A 24291-nucleotide genomic window follows, 5' to 3' on the forward strand; every position below is an offset into this window, starting at 1 on the left:
CCATTAGGGCTCAGTGCTGGTGGAAGTCACCTTAACGATCCCAGAAGGACCGTGCAGGTCAGTGAGTCACCGGTGGGTCCATCCCCCTCTGAAAGTCACCCCAAAGCTCAGAACCTACGCAAGTTTTTCTTGTAAGTGATTCTCAGAGTTTCAGAAGGTGTCCGAACTGTTCTTTCACTTTGAGATTCTTTTCCTTTGTGCCTCTGATGGAATCAGCACACGCCTCCAAAGATATCACCTTGTCGCTGTTCTTTGGCGAATCCCCACCTCTGGTTCCACATGTGTCTTCCTGGTATCTTTCAAAGCCACGTGGTGAGGCCTGGCTGCTTCCTGAGGACTCAGTCCTGGGTGAGAGTGCAAAGCAGTAAGGCAGGAGGGCAGGCAGACCCGCGCTCTACCCCACCTCTTCCTTAAAGAGACAAAAGATTAAAAAAAAAATCAACAAAATCCAAAACAACAGCAAAAAACCCAGTGAAGTCCCTTAGGAAAAATATCACAAGGGCTGTTTGTTTGTTTGTTTGCGGGACTTAGGGGTTAGGAGCAAGTGCTCGTCTGTTCCTGACTCAGGCAGAAGGGGGCACATTGTCCACGTGGCGGGATAATGTGGATGGGGTGTGTTTGTGTGGCGGGAGGTGGGGGGGGGGCAGGGAATCCAATGGCCCAACCCCAGGGCATCTCAAAGCGAAAATGGAGTGAGTGGGAGCTAGCCATCTGCTGGGCTGGAGACCCTCTGACGTCTCCTACTGTCTTGAGGGTGTCAGGTCTAAGTGTCCACAGGAAACTCCTCCCTCTGTGGTTTGGTTCTAAAGGACATGAGTGTAAAACAGTGGAACCGAGATGTACTTACAGTTTACCTTCATTTGCAAGTTGTAAGAAGACATGGTCATAAGTTTTTTTGTTTTAATCATATTATGAGTGTGTGTGTGTATTTTAAAGTTTATTTGGCCTCCTTGGGTCTTAGCTGCTGCATGCTGAATGTTCAGTGCACCATGGGATCTTTCGCTGCGGCTCGTGGGCTCTCTAGCTGTGGTGCATGGGCTTAGAGGCATGTGGGGTCCTGCTATGGATCCTGCGTCCCCTGTATTGCAAGGCGGATTCTTAACCACCAGTGAAGTTCCTAGTGTATGTTCTGAGGAGACTGTTCCTGTGGATGAAACCAACCTTGTCTGGTTGACCAGCTGATTTACTTTAGCTTTGACAACCTTTGGTGCTCCTTTCCTGAAAAATTTAGTGAGAGTGTGGCAGGCAGAATAATGCCCCGCCCCCCTCCATCCCAAATCCATGTCCTAATCCCTAGGATCTGTGAATATATTGTGTTAAAGGGCAAGGTGAGAGTTAAGGCTGCTAATCTGCTGACCTTAAAGCAGGGAGATGATCCTCAGTTACCTTGGTGGGTCCTAGTGGATTCATAAGGGCCCTTGAAATGTGGAGTGAGGCAAAAGAGTTAGAACCAGAGAGATGGCATTGTAAGACAGACTTGATGATGGGCCGCTGCTGGCTTTGAAGATCGAAGGGGTCCACAAGCCACAGAACGCAGATGGTTCCTGGAAGCTGGAAAAGGCAAAAAGATGGATTGTTCCCTGGAACCTGCATAAGGGAACACAGCCCTGCTAACACCTTGCTTTTTAACCCAATGACATACATTTCCGCCTCTGACCTCAGAAGTGTAAGATAATAAAACTATGTTGTTTTAAGTCATCAAGTTTGGGGTCATTTGTTACAGCAGCAATTGGAAACCAATACAGAGAGAGTAAAGGGAAACTTGGCTTTGTGCACGGGCCACACGCCCCCTTCCCAGTGCTATGGTTTTCAGTATTCTTCCAGGGAAAATGAAAAGACAAAGACAGAACCACAGAGCCCGTTAGAAGTCTATGATGGCTGAACCTGGCGTTGACCACTGTAACTTCCCTCCGGGGACTGGAGTCAGACCCTCACTTCAGGCCAGTGGCCAGAGCTCACGAAAACAGATTCCCGCTGGCAAGGCCTCAAGCCAGGATTCCTCCATCATGGCCGGGATTAGGGAGAGAGATGTGTACGGGAATATTAAAAGTTAGTACACAGTGCTGCTCTTGGAATTCTTCATTAACAGATGTTTAAAAGTCAGTGCTCTAAAATTACTTGCAGAAGCTTATAAATATGAATTTCCTCTAATTCACATTTTATAAGAACTCCTATCAGCTGTATCACAGCTTGAAAAATACCAAGAATGCATTAAAAAAATCTTTCTGTTTAAAACTAGATTGATCCCACATTTACATGGCAAAAGAAGGCCATTACACGGCAGGCAGTAAAAGCTTCATTTCAGAGAGCTCGAGGAAAAAAACTCAAAATAATTCACTTCTACCCAGGCCATTTGACAACTGTTAGACTTTTCCTTACAAAATAAAATGAAATACCACCACCTGCTGCTTAAAATCTCCAATTAATGCTATAAAAAGTGCCTTCATTTAAAAAGCCAATGTGTAAATTTCTCCAAGCTGGGTGCAGGCGTTTCTTCAAATTTACTGTAACCTTTTGCTCCTGTCTGCTTTCAGATTCCAAAGAGAAGCCAGAACTGATTTTCACCTAATTACTTAAGAGTGAAACCCCTTCCTGTTCATTGGGATCAGTTATTTAAGATACTGATAATTCACATATAATCTGTCGCTATGTGTGTTTAGTAGAAATTGCAAAAGATTATTGAAGCTTACCAACATTCCACCTACGAATTAAAACAAGGATGTTTTTGCAGAACCACAAAAGAGAAAGAAGAGGCTGGGAGAAAAAGTGAACAGTGGTCTTTCTGACCTTGCAAGACTCTTTGTTTTTAAATTTTGATCTTTTTTTAAATTGAAGTGTAGTAGCTTTACAATGTCATGTTAGTTTCTGGTGTACAGCAAAGTGAACCAGGTAAGACTCCGGGCTTCCCTTGCAAGGCTCTTTTAAGATCAAATCAGCAGCTGTGAGATTCACCACCTTCGAGCAGTTTTTAAGGGATGAGGAAGCACAGGTCTTTTATCTCTCTCTCCCACCCCGATAGTCAGGTTAATGAGAACTTCCAAGGGGTGAGCCCCTGGACACCTTTGAAATGTGCCCTTCTGTTTACCAGATGAATCGAGGGGCAATCAGCTTTAAACAGTGGCTAGGCAGGGTCAGCTGAAAAATGGGCACAAGGGGTCATTTGCAGCCTGTGTTGAAAGCAAAACCAGCAGGCAGATTCTGTCATTCTGTTTCCTCGTGTGGCCAGTCTGCAGGACAGGAGCCAGTATGGAAACAGTTGTCAAGAATCATCTGGGGCTGTTGCAGGAGCAAGGAGAAACTGACGAGACCGTGGATGGATGTACAGCTTGACCTAGGATGGTCCTGATGCCGAAAGCTCAGCTTCTTTATACCCTGGTGCCAAATCAAATCTCAGAGACAGAGTTTTGGGTGAAGTAGAAAAGAGTAGCCTTATTGCTTTGCCCAGTAAAGGGGACACAGCGGGCTAATACCCTGAAAGCCAAGTGTCCCAACTTGGGGAAGATAGTGAGAAGTTTTATGGTAATTGTCCAAAGAGGGCATGATCAGCTTGTGGACACACTTCTGATGGGTTGGTGGTGAGGTAAGTGGGAGTCAGCAACATCAACCTTCAGGTTCAGCCGGCCCAGGGTCTGCATGTTTGTGGGCAGCATACCACTGTTAACACTTCTGCCACGTGGAGGGGGTTTCAGTATCTGCCGAACAGTTCAAAGATACCGTTGTGTATATCCTTTGATGGGGAAAATTGGATCTTGCCCCAAGGCTGCTCTTGACTGTTTCTCCCTAATCTTCCATCCTCTCCCTTCCATAATCAGCAACTGCTTATATCTGCCAGCTGTACTTCAGGGAAGGTCATGGAGGCTGAATGAAGGCAGTTTTCTATTACCAAAGCAATGGGGTGCTCAGGAGCCCCACGGGGCCTTGCACGGTGGCAGTCCCAGCATCTCTGCTCAACCCTCATGGCTCTTCATGATAGCCTTGGAGATGACTGGTACTCATCTCCCCCTGCCCCTCACCATTAATCCAAGAGGAGCGATCTCTTTAATTAAGTGCCTTGGTGATCCCTGCCCCTCCAGTGCTCTGTTCTTATTTTTAATTCTTGCCTGGCACGTCCTGCCCCACCATATCTCTTTTCCACGGCTTCCATGCTCCAAGCGTCCAGAGGAAGTGATACAGTTTCCTCCAGGGAAGACTTTATAATCCTCACTTGAACTGACCTTAACCTTTCACGGTTACTTCCTGAGTCACAAAACTGGCATCTTAGCTAGAGGTTTATTCTCAAAAAGGTATCCATGTTATTTTTTCCTTAATTAGATCAGTGGATCAAGCTGATATGTGGTAGGCACCCTGCCATCTTCTCCACTGTCTTCTGTGGGTTTTGGTGAGATTTCTGTCTGTTGCCTTTCCCTTTTCCCTTATGTTCCTTCTCAGTCCGAGAGGAAAGGTCAACCCCTTTGTGTAACAGTCTATCTTTAAGTGTAGTGACCTTCAGAGTTAGGTCAAAGGCTCTCTCTTTGTATCTGCATCTCCCTGGAACATGAGTCCTGCATCCCAGCTACCTCCTACATGCCTTCACTGATGTCATGGAATTTTCAAGCTTAAATTAGGTTCTAAATTGAGCCCCTTTGTGGATCCCCTCCAGTTATGTCTTCCTCCTGTATTCTCTGCACACGCCTCAGTGAGAAACTTCAGAGTCATCTGTTGGCTGTGTTCCTTCCTTGCTGCAGCCCACAGGTGCTGTCGGGTCTGTCTCTAACATCTCTGGAATCAGTTTTGCCTTTGGCCCCCACAGCCGTTGCTCCGGCTCGTATCCTCTACCTGTGAGCAGTCCCATCTCAGGGGTTCACAGTTTCCCAGACCTGTTCTCCCTTCTTCTCTTCTTGACAGTCACAAGTTATCATCTGAAATGCAGAGAGGATCAGGACTCATCTTAGAAACTTTGGTGGCTTCTTGCTCACCAGAGCCCACCCTGTCTCTTTCACAAGCTTATAAGTCCTGTTGGGTCTCTCTCGTCTTCTTGGCTTGTACTCAGATAAGGATGGTCCAGCCACTGGGATCCTGAGTGCCTTGTGAGAGTCTGCTTAGATTTTAGTGTCTCTGTCGAACCTTCATTGAGCCCTCAGTCAGAAATAAACATTCCTTTAAAAAATATCTATTTTTTATTTATTTAGCTGTTTCAGGTCTAAGTTGTGTCCTGCATTGCGAGGGCTTAGTTGCCTCGTGGCGTGTGGGATCCTAGTTCCTGGACCAGGATCGAATCCACGTCTCCTGCGTTGCAAGGTGGATTCTTAACCGCTGGACCACCAGGGAAGTCCCAGATATAAGCACTCTTTTTAGGGTACTGTTTGCCCTTTGCACAGACCTTCATTATGGTACCTGTTATATAAAATGTTATTTATCGTGAACATGGTCTGTTCTAGGGCAGGGACTGTGCGTTTGTTCATCTTTGTGTCCTGAATGCTGGCCTTATACTGGGATCAAAGTGGGTGGGGGAGAGGTATCAACCGAGGTTTGTCAGTCAGCAGATGTCCACTTCCAATTAGAATACATATCCATTATTGGGAAAGTATTACATGTTAAACATCTTTTTATCCTTATACAATGCTAGGCACACAGGTGACAAAGAATAAATACTTGTTGGGTAATTTGTGATTAAAACTATAAGCAGGAGAAAGTGGAACTGTAGGATGTAGACATGTGGCAGAAATATTGGATGTCAGTGTTGCACAGTGTTATGTGGGAGTGTAGGGAGGTTTGCTCATTATGCTTTCATGTGATATACTGTGTTTTTTACTGCTTTGGTATGAATAGGAGCACATGATTTTAAAGCAAGAAATTGTCAGGATTTGGGGAGGAATATATATTTAGGTGAAACCAGTCAAATTAAAAAGGAAAAGGGAGGCTTCCCTGGTGGCTCAGTGGTAAAGCCTCCACCTACCAATGCAGAAGACACAGGTTCGATCCCTGATCCTGGAAGACCCCACATACCACAGAGCAACTAAGCCCATGCACTACCGAGCTTGTGCTCTAGAGCCCTGGAACTGCAACTGCTGAGTCCACGCGCCATAACTACAAGGCCGTACACCCTAGAGCGCATGCTCTGCAACAAGAGAAGCCACAGCAATGATAAGCCCATGCACCGCAACTGGGGAGTAGCCCCCTCTTGCTGCAACTAGAGAGCCTGCACAGCAATGAAGACCCAGCACAGCCATAAGTAAATAAATTAAAAAAAAATCTAGAAATACCTGAGAATTCAAAATTTCCTTAAAAATAAAAAGAGAGCTTCGGGTCCACCAAAGAGCTATAGTCTCAGAACATGCATAATAGCATGTGTGTATGTGTGTGTGTGTGCATGCACACACAAGTGTGTATGTGTGTGGGTAGTCGTATAGGTAAACCCTCCTATTTACAAGTTCTCTTTATGCAGTATATAAAATATAAGTAACTTATGGCATTATTAATTTGCCAGTGTATACCCTCTCTGACGATTTGAAGGTCTTTCTAAAATTAGGGTAAAATTGTTGCAAGCCACATGAATTTTGTAAAATATTGGGAAAGTGAGAGGGGATGCTGAATACACAAAAGGTAGTTTTGCAGTTGCTAAATTAAAAGAACAGTGAATAGCTGTCTTTGTTGGAGTGGAGTTTCCCAGCTCACATGCATACAGAAATATCATCCTGGTCTCTGCTTCCTTTGTGGCTCCTTAAGAACATTGCATATGGTTTTATCATCTCATTTAAAAATGTGCAGCCTAAAATATACTTAAGAACAATGTGTAACACATTTAAATGTCAAATTGGACTGCATGAATATTCTTAGAATAGCATTCATAAAGAAGTCAGTTCACTTCGACACAATCGCAATGATATCATGAGCTCTCTCTTTGCTTAAAAGCCTTTTCCAAAAGTTTTCTGACAGGGGATTGCTGGATTCCATTTATACCCAGGAGTTGGACACAACTGAGCGACTTCGTTTTCACTTTTCACTCTCAGGCATTGGAGAAGGAAATGGCAACCCACTCCAGTGTTCTTGCCTGGAGAATCCCAGGGACGGGGGGAGCCTTGGTGGACTGCCGTCTCTGGGGTTGCACAGAGTCGGACATGACTGAATCGACTTAGCAGAAGCAGCAGCAGTGGATTTCATTAATGTGTGCTCAGTCCATTTGGCCATGGACTTTTTGTGGAAGAACCTCATGATTTGTTTTTAATGCACACATCCTTGTATGAAAATACACATTTTAATCAGTCCTTTTTTTTTCATGAAAGTTTAGCCTTTGCTCCCCCCAAAAGAAAATATATCCAAATAAGCAAATATTATTGGAAATAAAAATAACTTGGATTATAGTGAAACTTTGTGACTTCACTGTTTAAACAGTGATTTGATTTTTTGATTATTTTTATTTGTATTCTAGTTGATTCCACTGCCTTATGGACGTACTGTTATTTTATAGGGATCTCAGCTCTCCTTTCAATGAGAAAGGATATACAGAAGCTTCAGGAACATCTAAGGAAAACAGTTGGTTTTTCAGAATTTCTTCAACACTGAAATTAAATCTGTTGCTTTTCACTTTTGAGCTAAGAATAAAATCATTATGGATGTTCTCGTACTGCGTATTAATGCCTGTTACACTCGAATCCCACATTAACATTTTTATTTCCACTGAGATTTCTGATATAATCAGGTATTAAACCTTGTGGTTATTTTGACAATTATGCTTTTTATGGAAGGAGTCTAACAGTTAAACCCTCAGTTAGGAAAAAATGTTGTTTTACTTCATCTGGAAGAAAAATTATTCTAAGAGATGGTTAGAAGATTCAATAGTAGGTTAAAGATTTTAAAGAAAAGCTCACAGATAGAGTCCTCTACTTTCCATTCATGAAACAAAACAGATAAAACTTTTTTCTTTCGCCAGCTCCCTCCACAGCATATGCCAGGCTCAAGCTCATGCCTTGTGCTCTATGCCTGAGCCATCAATTTTTAAAAATTGACAGTTCTCTGTTATTCTTCCAGAGTTTAATTTCTCACACTATCCTACAATTTTAATTTATATAAAAGAGTATTCTCTTCCTTTGTCTTGTTTGTCAAAACTACTCACCCTCCTTCACATGCCCCTCCAGCTTCTCACCCCAACCTCCTATTTCCATTTTCAAATTTGAATTTGCCTTTTATTCATCCATAACTTAGAAGGCAGCCTTAAAGTTCAAAAAACAAACAAATGAAAACAGCTCTCCCCTGTGACTTATAAAGCATTTGCTCAGGTTTGGTCTAATTAGCATGATTAGTTGTTCATTACCTTAACATTGGCGATGCTTTTTCCAAGGTACTATTTAAAAGGCAGGAGCTTGGGAGACGCTTAGGCCTTGGGAGAAGCTTAGGCCTTGGTCCTGTTCTATGAAAGTTGGGCAAGTTATTTAAACCTCAGGTTCTTTATCTGTAAAGTCATCCACAGACACCTACTTCATAGGGTAGTCATGGGGAGTGTGGTTAACATATATAGTAAATGTTCAAAAAAACTGCATTGTTTCTCCCTCTCCTGACTCCATACTGAGTGCTACAATGTAGCCCAACCATGTTAAACGTCATGGGCTGTGGGAGAAACGAGTATGAGATAATCTCATATCTTTTCTGGGGCAACATCTGAATTGTCCATAATGTGGTACCGTTACGGTACAGGGAGTAAATATAAAAATTTCAAAGACGCGAAAGACAAAGACATTGGGGGAAGGGGCCCCTGAGTTGTGTCTGGAAGGAAGGATGGGCCGGTGCTGTGGCTGGGAGGAGAGGGCTTGAATAGAGGCCAGGAAGTGAAGAGTACACGGAAGTGAGCGCCATCATGTTCCCCTGGGGTTGAGGAGTCAAGTTGCAGAGCTATGGAAAGTCAGTAGGAAAGTCAGTCCAAAGTATGAGGGTCTTTAGGAATTGAACAGAGGAGTTTAGACTTGAAACAGAACATAACAGGGAGCAGGAATTCAGGTAATTACATTGTCCTCGTTAAGTGGATTATCTTCCAGGGTGGCAAGAAGTGAGCGTTTTTATGCCTTTTATTTTCTCCAGTGTAGTGAAGTGATTTTTTAAACTCTCTTTGACTCATCATACGAAAAAAAAATTTTTTTTTACGTCATGAGACAGTACCCCTGCATATATTATTTTGTCACTAAGTTGTATCTGATTGCTTTGCGACCCCATGGACTGTAGTCCGCCAGGCTTCTCTGTTCATGAGATTTTCCAGGCAATAATACTGGAGTGGGTTGCCATTTCCTATCCCAGGGGATCTTCCCGACCCAGGGATCAAACCCACATCTCCTGCATTGGCAGGCAGATTCTCTACCGCTGAGCCACCAGGGAAGCCCTGCATATTGCTTGTGTATATTTGTTTCATGAAATAAAAGTTTTGTGAAACAGTGGTTACCCTGGTATGTGTACTGCACAGGGCCGACGCTATAATTTGCAGGGTCTTACGCAGAATAAAGATGTAGGACCTTTTGTTTAAAATGCAGGGAAAAGGTGCTGTTAAACGTACTTAAATATATACTTTTTCCTTTCTTCCATGGTCTCTTTCTTTCTCAGTTTGTCACGATGTTTTGTTTATTCTGCTTTTGTTGTCATTCTAAGTAAAGAAAAATTAAATTAGATGTTTAAATTATTAAGATTAATTGTACCATTTGTCTTTATAACCTGCAATGCCAGAATGATATAGTATAAGATCACTTAGCTAATATATGAAATCACCAAAATTGTACAATTTGTATTTCTTAGCTCATATTGCCTGTGCATTTTGTTCTTATCAGAACAGTTTTTACTATATAAAACTAACACAACTATTTGTTTCATTTTTAATATGTACATTCTACAGCACTCTTTACCTTAGGGGTACTGATGAGTAAGGAAGGACTGAAAAGAACAGGACTCTGGGTTGCCTTATGTTTCCCTTTTCTTCTATGTCATCATTTTCAGCAGAAGCGATTGACTACTACAGGAAAGTAACACAAGTAAGAAAGAGTAGGATAGTATTATCCTCGGTCGTTCTTATTTCTTAGAAGGCCATCATCGCCTTCTTTCTTCTTTGGAAGCAAGTTCTGGTTTTATTGCAAAGTGTGGTCCCACCACACCTTTCTTGGATACAGACGTAACGTGCTTATCCTGTATTCACTCTGGGTCTTGACAGTCGCCCATGCATCCTGGGTCCACCTGAGTTCTTTACTCACCCGGCATCACCTAAGACACGGAACCATGGGCACAGGTATCGTGCATGCATCCTCTCCTCATGAATGTGCTGCATTGTCTCATTGGACTTCCCGTCAAAAAGAAAATTATTCAGAGTTTCAAGATGCTGGCAGCAGATCATTAAGCCAAGTTAGAGGCTTTTTATAGAATGGGGCCTTATGAGACAGTATAGATCACAAGCTCATGAAGCTGACAATATATTTTCTGTTTTCTTCTATCTTATTAAAAAAACAGTTGTAGCGCATTACATTGATGTTACAATTTACTAATGAGCCACAATTGGTAGATTGGGAAACCTGCCATTAAAAACATAGACTCTAGTGTCAGATTGCCAGGTCTGAATCCTGCTTCACTGCTCGCTGCCTCTGACCTTTAGAGGACCTCTGTTTTTCATATATAAAATGCAGGAAATATTAGTAATTACTTCATAAAGCTGCTTTGGTATTAAATGAGTTAATACATGTAATATGCTTAACATGATGAATGTCATATAATAAGCATCCAATAATTATTAGCTGATCATCACCATTAATATTGTTACCATTATTATTAATTTACATCTTGCTCTAGGTAAATGCTGAAGAAGAAAAAGTTTCTTTATTGAACAGTAAGCATCTCCGCTCATCCTAAAATAGATACTGTCTTAGGTTTACCAATCTTTGTGTTTTATCTTGATTGCACATATGTGAAATATTATAATAATCAAATGAAAGTTAATTCTTACCAGCCTTAATGCAATGAAAATACTTAAAAATTAAATGTAATGAAAAACTCAATGAAAGATTACTTTATTTCTGTTCCTTCTCTCCAAGATTAAAACAAGTAGATGATTGGTATTTGTCAATTACCAGTTTAATAAAAAAAAGCAAGGATGTCTGAAAGATATCATTCCTTAGCTTAAGGGACCAGAATTATTCCTTTTGGAGTGAAATTCTTAGACGATAAACTTGAATCATAGGTTAAAATGCTAAAGGAGAATGTTTTCTATCTTTGCAAACATACGGCATACATCGATTTTTGTTATAGACCCAAACTGAATCCCTAAGTCACAACATTAAATGAAAAGAGTGCAGAATCTGGTGGGTATTCAGTCAATACCCATTGTCAGAACAACATCAAATCAAAGTGAGCAAAATACTGGCTGATTCATTTTAATCTGTTTTGAATTTTGTTCCTTGATAGTTTCATAATAAATAGTACTATTTTGTAGCTAATTTACATATTTCTCATTATTAATTGAGGCTGTTTAGCTCTCTTCCCATTGATGGTTGGGCATTTTATGTTTACTTGATTCTCTCAAATTTGGTACTAAGTTGATATATGGTCACTTTATATCTGATGGTCTATCAATTGCTGATACAAATTTGTACATGATATATGGACATATTTGTGGTTAGATAAGCATCTTCACATGGAGTTCAACAGACTCATTTAAATGAATTTATCTCAGGCTATTTTAAATAAAATTCGGGACACAGTAGATATTGCAGAGAAAAATGTAAGCAAAAATTTATTTTTATCTACTATTTATTAACAGCAGTTCCTTGAGTTGTAGACTGCATGTGTCTTCACAGATATGCTAAATTGGATATATTTTAACTTCCCATTTTATGTTAAGATGGAAGATTAGCTACCAATCAAAGCTAAGTTATATCTTTAGCAAAGCATCAGCTCTGATAACAATTTATCTTCCTCTTCAAAAATTGCTGAGGAACAGATAAAAACACCTTTAAATGCCAAGCATTTAAAGAGATCTCACTTTGATTCTCTAAAGCAAATGGAAGCATACAAGCCTGTAAAATGCTGGGTTAAATTGAAAACAACATCACTCAGGTTTAAAGAATAATGCAGATCTATTACCTGTGCCAATTAGATTTGATGTAAAAGTATCCACGTTCTTTTTTTCCAGAAGACTGATTTGCACCGATTTGCACGGATTTGCACATTCACAGTACATGTCACGACCCTGAGTGAGGACTGCAGTTCACAGCATCACTAGCACCCACCTCAGGATTAGGTTAGCTTTGAAAGTGGTGATATTATACTTACTTTACACTTCTAGCAGGATTGGCGTTTTTAAGCATAGTATTTTAAAGCATACTATTGCTAGTAAGTGGAAAGTGAATGTTAGGGCCTTAGATCATTAAAACTGTAATTTAGAAATAATTGGGATTAATAACCAACTTTTTAAAAAAGGAAATTCAGTTCAGTTCATTTTTATTTGCATATCTGAGCTAGGTTTAATCCATTAAGTATATGGTATATATGTAATTTGGGAAAAATATTTAGAAGCAGGATCTCAGTCTTCCATCTCAGTCGTTCCACCTTTCAAACCTCAAGTTGAAAATTTGTAATTCTGGTTTCTCTTGGTTTTTAGATTCCTTGCATGAATTCTTAGTGGTCTCCTGAATCTAAGGAGTTTTAATTTCTTTGTCTGAAATGATCCTGAATGACCACATTAGTGTTAAATAGAATGCTTTCACTCAAGCGTGCCAGTTGAAGGTGACTTGTTTCCTGGTATGGTTGATGCCTGTGGGCTTCTCTCCCCACATCCCTTACAACCTACAGCCACCCTGTCCTGTTGTAATCCTTTTAGGATTTTTGGCTAAGGTTCAAACTCCAATAAATGTCTGTATAGTAAGAATGGTATTTTCATGAAATACAATTCCAGCTGCATTTATATTATCAACATGAAGACGATCCGTTTTGGTTTAACTTGGCCATGGGTGAATGAGGATTGTTTGGGTTCCTGCAAGAAGGCTTGGATTTCATTAGACATGCTTGTGCATTAGGGACATACGTTTAGCAACAACTTTCTGGTGCTGACATCTGTGACAAATTCTTTGGAAAGCAGGAGTCAGAAGAAGTGGGATTTAACCCTGTTCAGCCCTTACTAACTCTGTGGCATCAGGCCTCTGAGTTAGGATTTATGACTATGGTCTCTCTTCTCCAGTTCATAGCCCATCATCTTCCAAGAGTGGTTCATATTGCCCTTGTTCTCTGACAGGCACACTGTTTTATTCTGCACCCCCATATAATCTGATTTTTATGTTCTGCTAAAAAGCAGAGACATTACTTTGCCAACAAAGGTCCATCTAGTCAAGGTTATGGTTCTTCCAGTAGTCATGTATGGATGTGAGAGTTGGACTGTGAAGAAAGCTGAGTGCCAAAGAATTGATGCTTTTGAACTGTGGTGTTGAAGAAGTCTCTTGAGAGCCCCTTGGACTGCAAGGAGATCAAATCAATCAATCCTAAAGGAAATCAGACCTGAGTGTTCATTAGAAGGACTGATAATGAAGCTGAAACTCCAATACTTTGGCTACCTGAGGCGAAGAACTGACTCATTTGAAAAGACGGCAGGAGGAGAAGGGGATGACAGAGGATGAGATGGTTGGGTGGCATCACTGACTGAATGGACATGAGTCTGGGTGAACTCGGAGTTGGTGATGGACAGGGAGGCCTGGTGTGCTGCAGTCCATGGAGTTGCAAAGAGTTGGACACGACTGAGCAACTGAACTGAACTAAACTGAAAAGTACTTTCACCTAGTTGACCAGATCATTGCGATGCCAAAGCTGGAGGACACTCTTTAATACTGATTACTCCTTTGCAGTTGATTTTCACTTTGCCTGTAGCTTTCCTCCTTTTGGCTACTCCTCGCAGCTTGAGGGATCTTGATTCCCTGACCAGGGGTCAAACCCATGCCTCTTGCCTTGGAAGCTTGGAGTCTTAACCACCGGACCACCAGGGGAGTCCCCTCTATGCATATTTAGCAGTCTGTGTAGCACTAGTTATGTTATCATTCTATTCCACTGATTTTTCCATTTAAGTTTCCTACTAGACAATAAGCCTTTTTCTGTTATATGAAAGTATGCCATTTATTACCATGATAGTCAAACCTAAGGTATAGTCAAAGCTATGGTTTTTCCAGTTGTCATGTATGGATGTGAGGGCTGGACGGTAAAGAAGGCTGAATGCTGAAGAATTGATGCTTTTGAATGGTGATGTTGGAGAAGACTCTTGACAGTTCCTTGGACTGCAAGGAGGTCAAACCCATCAATCCTAAAGGAAATCAACCCTGAATATTCATTGGAAGGACTGATGCTGAACCTCCTATACTTCGGCCACTTGATGCGAAGAGCTGACTCATTGGAAATGACCTTGATGCTGGGAAATACTGAAGGCAAAAGGATAAGGGGGTGGCACAGGATGAGATGGTTAGATAGCATCATTGACTTAATGGACATGAATTTAAGCAAATTCATGCCAGGACATAGTGAAGGACAGGGGAGCCTGGTGTGCTGCAGTCCATGGGGTCACAAAGAGTGGGACACAACTTAACAACTGAACAACAGCCATGATACATTTTCTATGGCAGAGAAGTAACTTGAGTATGGGGAGCTCTTTTACAGACTAAAATACACAAGGTCATTTGGAGGTAGTTGGATTAGCCAGAATAAGAACAGGAATCGTGAATTTTAAGTCACTTATTAAGTAACTTCAAGTCACTGGGACCCAATGAGGAACAATTCAATTATTCTGATAAACTAAAACTAATTTGCAGTGTAATTTTTATATGATTACAAAATTAGAAATGAAAAAATGAAAGCTATGTATACTTGTTGGCTTAGGTAAGCCAACTCAGAAGTATTTTATTATTCTCAGATCCATGTATCTGTTATGAACTTTATAAAGTATATCAAAATTGATATAGATTATAAAATAATTTTGTCATGAATTATTATATATATATGTGTGTTTTATTCTTTGTTCTTTGAATATTGCTGATTTTGATGAAAATCTAAAACATCTAAAAAGAATAAAATAGAAATGAAGGGATAAGAACAAAATTATCTTTGATCTGGGGAAATCAATAGTAATAATAATACTTTTATTTTCTGCCTACACTTAGCAAATTTTGTTATCCCCATTTAAAGTCAAGGTAAAATAATCAAAATGGTTAAGATTAAGTCTGTGCAAAGACTTAATAGTCAAATTTAAACATCAGTTGCATAACAGATGATAATATCTAGAGTAGGAGTCAGAACACAGAAAGAAGTCAGATACCATTCAAGCTGCAGTTAAGAAAACTCAGCCTATTTAAGTGGATAGATAAGGTTATTTTCATATAATATTCTAAATTTCCAAAGAAAAATATCACTCACTTGTGATAGTCTTGTTCCTGTAAAGAGTTTCCATTTGAGTTTATGGATCATAATGAAACATATGGGGAAGATTAGTGATTAAAAAACATTCGGGTTATATGGCTGTACTAAATTAGATGTACTCAGAACATTAGCTGTTACTTGATTAGTTTTTCATTCTGCCTGATGATAATAAACTTTAATTCAGGGGAGCACTATAAAGGAGATATTGTACAAGTTGTTATGAGGATCAGAGAAGGCTGGCCAGTACCCTCTTCATCAGGAAGTGTTATCACATGGGAATCCCTCTTCTTCTTGAAATCACTACTTGCTAAACTTCAGGCGGGGTCCACTTTCCAAAAGTGCTTTCTTTGAATTTCATTAAGATGTTGTGATGACCACAATCTGGATCTGGGAAGGGTTTTATTGGAAATTAAATATATTTCACATATGAGTATAGTTCACATTAACCATATTAGCTAATGAACATTATTTGGGTGTCACCTTACCAATTTTACTTCGAATTCTGCCTCTAGTGATTGATGACACAGATAAAGACAGCATGATTTTTCCTTATAAAGAGAGCTGTGTACTTTTCCCTTCTTAGAATATTATCTTATATACTGAAAGCCATAAACTCCTTGCTGCTCACATTTTTTCTCAGTAATTTACTGGGTTTAATGAGCTGCTTTTTAAAGTTAATGCTTTATAGTTAATTTAATATTTTTATGAGAAAGTCTCAGTAGTAAAGCATGGTAAAATGTTTATGGTCACACTAAACTTTCTTATTTACATATAGAGCTTCCACTTAATAGATATCTTGTATTTCCAGAAACTATTTAAAACTGGCCATTATTCTGTTATTTTTCTTTTTTTCTGTCCTGATAAGTTCTAATCAGTTTCAAATACTGAACACATTCAATTATAGTTTATAATACAATTTTAAAAGAATTTTTAATAAACCTGGTGAGAAAGTATCCTTTAAACAAGATTTTTGTTGTTATTTAGTTGCCAAGTCGTGTCTGACTCTTTTGTGACGCCATGGACTATAGCCCACAAGGCTCTTCTGTCCATGAGACTTCCCAGGCAAGAATACTGGAGTGGGTTGCCATTTCCTACTCCAGGGGGTCTTCTCCACCCAGAGATCTTACCCGCATTGCAGGTGGATTCTTTACCACTGAGTCACGAGAGGAGCCTTAAACAAGATTATTGGGCTTAAATACTGATTATCACCAATTACATGAACGTATCATTCATTATTTGGCCACTTTTCTGACTTAACATTGACAGTTTTAACATATTAAAATTCTGTGATGTTACTGAACTAGATACTGATGCACTGAAATAAGGAAATGCTTTCACTTCTGCCATTGTGGTTGTGGAAAGGCTAAAAATGCATAAGCATTTGTATCCCATTTCTGTAGGGGAAACAGGTTCGTATTTGTTACAAACTACATGGTGATGACATGACCGCCCTACCTCAGCATCTCTGCTTTCATTTCTTAGGCAATAAAATTCATAAGGGATAAGTGAAAAATAATTGAGGAGCATTTTTATTTTTACTAGAGTGTTTGTTATTGCTTTGCTGTGTAATATACACTAAAATGTCTATTCATGATTCAAAGGAAAAAGATTAGAGCTGAATTTCGGTGTAGTGTGCATCCAAGCATTGAATTTGATCCTCAGTGTAGTAATTGAATGAAAGCAGTATTGTGTATCAAATTTATCCTCGCTCTTTAGTTTGTTAGCAAATGGCTTTTATAATGAAGATTTTAGGGTAGGGGAGGACTTTAAAAAAGTTGAATCCCTTTTCTCCTTTCTGGCAGATGTGTGGGTATCTTGGGGTGGGTGTTTTTTTGTACATTGTAGGGGAGTGAGAAATGGAGGTAATAACAGAGAAGGAAAACAGAAGGCTGCACACTTGCAGGAGGTTTTGTAACCAGTGCCTTCAGAGCAGGAGGAACGGGGTGTCTGCCCTCCCTCAGCAGGTGTCTGCAGGAGTCAGAAAGCTGATTTGTGAAAGCTCTTGCCCCCCACTATTCTTTCCAGATCATTAGTTTTGAGCAGTCAGTGTATTAGTTGCCTGTTACAGCTGTAACACATTACCACAAACGTGGTGGCTTGAAACAGCATACAAGCTTGTCATCTTACCATTCTGGAGCTCAGAGTTTCCAAAATGGTCCTCACTGGGCTGTAATCACGGCGTTGGCAAGGGCTTAGTCCTTCTAGAGTCTCTAAGAGGAAACTTTCTATTCTTGCCCTTTGCTAGTTTTGAGGGCTTGGCTGCAATTCCCTGGTTTATGGCCTCCTTTCATCTTCCAGGCCAGCAGTGGCCCCATGGTCCTTCACCTGACACTGATCTCCCCTCCACTTTTCTTCATTTCCAAGGACCTTTGTGATGACATTGGGTCCACAAGAATAATCTAGGATAATCTCCCCATCTCAAGGTCAGCTAATTAGCAATGGTTATTCTATCTGCAATCTTTATTCACCTCTGCTACACGAAGTGACTTACTCAGTTTCTGAAGATTAGGGTGGAGAGATCTTGGGTAGCATATTATTTTGCCTACCACACATAGCCTCATTTGTATGGATCCTTGTGTAGCTTTTATGCTAGTCTTCTTTCTGTTCACTTCCCTCTATCCCTCTCCTCATTTAAATGCTATAGTGCCAAGTGTGGCCAGACTGGGGCAAAAACCCTGAAACAACACAAATAATTAATGGACCGGGCTAGTGGCTTTTGGAGAAGGCAATGGCACCCCACTCCAGTACTCTTGCCTGGAAAATCCCATGGACGGAGGAGCCTGGTAGGCTACAGTCCATGAGGTCGCTAAGAGTTGGACACGACTGAATGACTTCACTTTCACTTTTCACTTTCATGCATTGGAGAAGGACATGGCAACCCACTCCAGTGTTCTTGCCTGGAGAATGCCAGGGACGGGGGAGCCTGGTGGGCTGCCGTCTATGGGGCTGCACAGAGTTGGACATGACTGAAGCAACTTAGCACCAGCAGCAGCAGCAGCAGCAGTGGCTTTTACATTGTACTGTCTTTATATTCTGTCTCCATGCAGCAAATATTTTTGGGTGCTTGCTCTTCATTCTTTCAACAAACGCCTTTTGAACTCTTGTGTGCCGTGCTCTCTTCTATGCTAGGTACAGAACAGTGAACAGTAGGGTGTGGTACCTGCTCTCTTGGAGCCAACACTTTGGTGGAGACTGAGAAACACTAGAACACCAAATAAGCAAGAAAAATACCAGCTAGTAATAAACGCTAGCGAGAGAGTTAAAACCGAGTATTGTGGTGAATGACTTGAATTGGAACAAGGCAGGTTTCCTGAGATCTGAATGAGAAGGAACAGCTAATCATGGCAAAAGGGAGTAAAGAGCATTCCAGGTAGAAGGTGTAAAAACAACAAAGACATAAGGTAGCAATAAGTTTGCTGTTAGAGAAACAAAATGTACCTGGAATTTAATGGGCAAAGAGAAACTGGTATGAAATGTGGTCTAAAAGGGAGTTCAGGATCAGATTACATCTCTGTAAACCATGGTAAGGAACCTGGATTCTGTGTAGACTGGAAAGTGTTAGAGAGTTTCTTAGTAATTCTGATCATCTGTTAATATTACTTGACTATTGTGTGGAGAACAATCTAGAGGAAAGCAAGAGTAGAAGCAGAGGGATGCTACTTTGCAAGCTGTTGTAAAAGCCCCTCCAACCGATAGTGGTGATTGAACCAAGTTGATAGTGGAGCTGGAAATAATATTCACATATTTGGGGTGTATTTAAAAGGATTGAATTGACAGGGCTAGAATGGAATGCATATAGGGAGTGAAAGCAAGATGGAAATGAGAATTCCCAGGTTTGGGATTAAGTGGTGGTGCTATGTTATGGGATGAGGAATATAGAGGATGAACAGTTTAGGCTCGGGACCCAGAGTTCTCTTATGACCACGTTAAGGTTGAGATGCCCATTAGACATCCAAGGTGAGTTGTCAAGTTAGGTAATTGGATATATGAACTTGGGGATCCATGAAGAGGCTGGTGTAGATTAGAGAATCTTTGGCACATGAGCAGTTGAAAATTATGTTAAAGCTTGTAATAAGGGTTAGAAGAAATCTTGAAAGTGGGTCAGATGATTATTGGTGCACCAAAATTTCACAGGCAGGCAATATATGACAAAAAGGGGGCACTTGTTGATGTTGGGATGGAATAAGACTAAATTTCTGTTTTTATGTAAATTTGAGGGACAATAAAAGTAATTGTGTGTCCCATTAGAGGCTAAACCCCTTACTCTCTGTAGCTTGTATACTCAAGTCTCTCAGGCATGTCTCTGCGACCCCATGGACTATAGCCTACCAGGCTCCTCTGTCCATGGAATTTTCCAGGCAAGAATACTGGAGTGGCTTGCCATTTCCTTCTCCAGGATACCAGGATCAACCCAGGGACAGAACCTGCATCTTCTGCATTGGCAAGCAGATTCTTTACCACTGAACCACCTGGAAAGCCGACCCTAGGTAGCACCTACCCTTAATGAGTTGTGGTTAGGACATCTGAGGTATTGGTAGCAATACCTATACAATCATTGCACATAATGGTTGCCATTATGATCTAACTTTACGTACAAGTTTAAATGAGCAGTCACAATAAAGGGAAAGTAGGTTTTGAAGTGCTTGCATAATACTGCCCTTGATGGAACACTTAATATTTTCACAAAAATTTAAAATTTCATGTGTTATCTATCCTTGCAAGCAGGTGTTTTAAGTTTTTAATGTTTTATGTTTGCCTTCTTCCATGGGGTGTGTGTTTAGTAGCCTTTTTTTGTGATTTTCTTTTTTTCAAATTCATTTTTATTGGAGTATATTTGATTTACAGCGTTATATGTTAGTATCAGGTATATAGCAAAGTAAATCAGTTAAACACATATTCACTTTTCTTTTAGGTTCTTTTTGCATATAGAGCATTAAGAGTATTAAGTATAGTTCCCTGTGCTATAAGTAGCTTCTTATTAATTATCTGTTATGTATATATATGTGTATATCTACAGTAGTGTGTATATTTCAGCCCCAATCTCCCAACTTATCCTCCCCATCTGCCCCGTTTACTGTGGCACTGACAGAAAGGGAACATACTGTATCATTCTAATTCTTTACCATTGTATTTTGGCCTTGTTGGCAATTCTTTGGTGTTATTTTTAATTTTCTAGTTTTCAGGCCTGCCTTTGAACTTTCACCTTGAACATTCACATGCCTTTGAACACTCATCATGAATGTTTGTCATATTTTTGAACATCCAGTTTGGCCCTGAATGAAGTACAGTAGTTTCCCTTTATCTGTGGTTTTGCTTTCTGCAGTTTCAGTCACCCACAGTCAACCATGGTTGGAAAATATTAAATGAAAAACTCCAGAAACAAACAATTCATAAGTTTTAAATTGCATGCTGTTGTGAGAAGCACGATGAAATCTCACGGCTTCCCGCCTCTTCCTGCCCAGGATGTGAGTCAGCCCTTTGTCCAGCTTATCCCACTCTTTAAACACTTCAGTAACCCTCTTGATTACCAGATGGACTGTAGAGGTATTGCAGTGCTTGTGTTCGAAGGAACCCTGATCTTACTTAATAGTGGCCCCGAAGTGCGAGAGTAGTGATGCCGGGCACTTGCCTAGTGGTCCAGTGGCTAAGACAACCGTGTTCCCAGTGCAGGGGGCTGGGTTCAATCCCTGGTCCGGGAACTAGATCCCACATGCTGCAACGAAAGATCTTGCATGCCACAATTAAGACCTGGTGCAGCCAAATCAATAAGTAAAAATAAAATATTAAAAAAAGAAGAGTGGTGCTGGAAATTCAGATATTCTCTTGTGCCTAATTTATTGATAGAAATTAAACTTTATCATAGGTATGTTCATCTAAAAAAAAAACCAGTGGTTTCAATGAAAAAAATTAGTAGTCAATCTAAGAAAGAAATGGAGAATTTTATTTGAGACAATTTGAGGATTTTAACCTGGGAGGTTGTCTCTGAGAGCTTTGAGAACTGTTCTGAAGTGGTAAAGGGGGAGGCCAGTACATATGTGATTTTGACAAAAGGTATGTTCAATCCAGCATCATCTTGGTAGAAGGTCAGTGCTATTTTTGAGGAGCAGATAGCTTACTTAGTTAATGGTTTTATTTCTTTTCTAAGTATGAGAATATGCAAGAATCCGGGTTCATCATCCATTAATTACAGTATGGACCCATCAATTTATTATGTGTTCTAATAACATTTACTGACATGAGAAAATACTCATGACATGGTTTTAAAGTAAAAAAATCTTTTGAAGTTATATATACATTAGGATCTCAGTTTTATGAGTGTGTGTGTGTGAGCATGTGAGAGGTAGGGGAGAGAATCTCTGGGTCACGGGATGTTTATTTCATCTCCCAAGTTTTCTAAAATGCATGCATGCATATTAAATAATCTATAATCAAAAAATGCAATTTAAAAAATTTCCACTAGAAATTCATATTCCTCTATTTTAAATTTCATACAACATTTTTAATACAAATTCAAGTCCTTTTTCTGATCATAAAGTAACTTTCTCGCTGTTCTTTTTTCCATCACTGTTTGTTTATTTCCAGCCTTCCTTTCTTGCTCCGTGCTACTGAAGGAGGTGGCTTGCACATCTCCTTTCGGTGAGGAACAAATCCTACGCCACACCTCAACCAAACACTTTTCCCTTTGTGTTCTCTGTTTTTGTCACTGTATACAATGCTGAGCTTTGTTGACTTGGCTACTTGCTGTTTCTGTCCTCATGGTTGCCATTTTCCCATTCCAGTGCCCTTTCCATGTTATTTGTTATTATTGATCTCATTCTTCTTTTCCTGTGAAATGTTTATCCTAAAACACATCTGCAAGCCATCCAGAGCGCTGCTCGGATACAGTTAAACATTTCAATGAATGTGAGCACCAAAAATATATTTCTTTAGTATCTGTAGGTTTCTCTTTGTGGTCTCTTTGAAAGCAAGTGCAACGCTCGGATGCAAATATGTCATCCCCAAAAGTCACAGACATAGGTCATAGTCTGCCAGGACCAGCATCTGTCTTTAAAGGACGTTGTGTGGATTACTATGATTGTTGCCTTTTAAAGTAATTCAGAAGGCAGAAAGGAATGTCAAACACAGTGAATTTTCCTTTTTCAACCATTTCGGAAATAACATTTGATAAAATGTGCAGCCCTATTTGAAATTAGTTTATTATGCCTTTATGCGTTCTCAGAATTATGAGCTCCACATGTGAGTAAAGGAGAATTTATTTTTCTATCATTTAATTAATGTCTTCTACCATCAATGTAATGTTTATTATTTTGTTGAGTTTCGTGTTCCAGAATTTGATGGAGAGACAAATATCCACTTACCCTCTTCTTGTTGACTCCGATTTTATAGACTTGGATTACTCCCTTTCAGTTTTCTTCTTTTCGGACAGAATAATTATAAGCTATTTTCCTTGCCCCTTGAAGTGTCCTTCCCTGTACTTTTCTTAGCTCAAGAATCTCTTTGTTGAGCTTGTGACCAAAACTTTCTGCATTTACTCCAAGCTAAACATCAGTACATGAGAAAATCACCACATTTTCTGTTTTGTTTTTCTTTATTGTTTCTTCTGATATGCTGAGCTGCAATTTCATTTTGGATCCACATTTTCAGTCATAAGATTCGATGGAGTCAGGACATAACCATTAGACCAATTAAGTCCGACAGGGAAAGACAAATATCACATGATATCACTTATATGTGGAATCTAAAATATGATCCAAATGAATTTATTTACAAAACAGAAAGAGACTCACACACACACACACACACAACAGCAAACTTATGCTTACCAAGGAAGATAGCAGGGGGAGATAAATTAGGAGTTTGAGATTAGCATATATATACTATTATATATAAAATAGTATAGATCACTGCAAGGATCTATAGGAATTTCCTAAAGGAAATCGTCCTGAATATTATTGGAAGGACTGATGCTGAAACTGGAGCTCCTATACTTTGGCCATCTGATGAGAAGAACTGATTCTTTAGAAAAGACCCTAATGCTGGGAAAGATTGAAGGCAGGAGGAGAAGGGGACGACAGAGGATGAGATGGTTGGATGACATCACTGATTTGATGGACATGAGTTTGAGCAAGCTCTGGGAGTTGGTGATGGACTGGGAAACCTGGCGCGCTGCAGTCCATGGGGTCGTAAAGAGTCAGACACGACTGAGTGACTGAAATGAACGGATATATAAAATAGATAAACAGCAGGGACCTAATGTATAGCACAGGGAACTATATTCAATATGTTATAATAACCTTCAGTGGAAAAATATGGAAAAGAATATGTGTGTGTGTGTGTGTGTAACTGGATCACTTTGTTGTATACTTGAAACTAACACACCATTGTAAATTAACTATCTTTCAGTAAAAAATGAATTAATCTAACATGTCTAATCAGCTTTGAGGGCAGCTCTGTTATTCCTGGTTTTTAAAAAGGATAGTAGAGAAGTAATTAAAAAGGAAAATGGTTTCTCTAGGAGAAATGAAAAGCACTTGAGTTTGGTTATATTTCCTCTCTCCCTTCCTTTCTTCCTTTTTCACTTGGCCGTACCTCCTAAGCTTCCACAGGGCTCTATTATAGACCTTATTCCTTTTACATCAGGGCACTTTATTGATGATGTGTATATATTTCTATCTGCTCATTAGTCTATAAGCAACTTGAAAGAAATCTAAATCTCAGTTATATCTTATATGGCCACATTGGCTCCTATTGTGTTTCACATACAATTGAGCCTCAGCGAATGTAAAGTTGTATTTTATGCTTTATGAAATGTGAGTTCACAACTTGGACAATATGAAATATTTTCACGTGGAATGTGTTAAATATTTGTGCTCTGAGAGAGATGTTTCCATTTGAGAAGTAGAA

At 39.9% G+C, this 24291-nt stretch overlaps 1 protein-coding gene across 2 annotated transcripts in view; it reads left to right on the forward strand.

Annotated features, from left to right (window-relative positions):
* Nucleotides 1-24291, forward strand: part of DCDC2 (doublecortin domain containing 2) — a 146138-nt gene that overhangs the window by 97172 nt on the left and 24675 nt on the right. The window lies entirely within an intron of this gene.

Source organism: Bison bison, unplaced genomic scaffold (assembly GCF_000754665.1).
Source record: "Bison bison bison isolate TAMUID 2011002044 unplaced genomic scaffold, Bison_UMD1.0 scf7180017864182, whole genome shotgun sequence".
In the NCBI taxonomy this organism is placed as follows: Eukaryota; Metazoa; Chordata; class Mammalia; order Artiodactyla; family Bovidae; genus Bison; species Bison bison.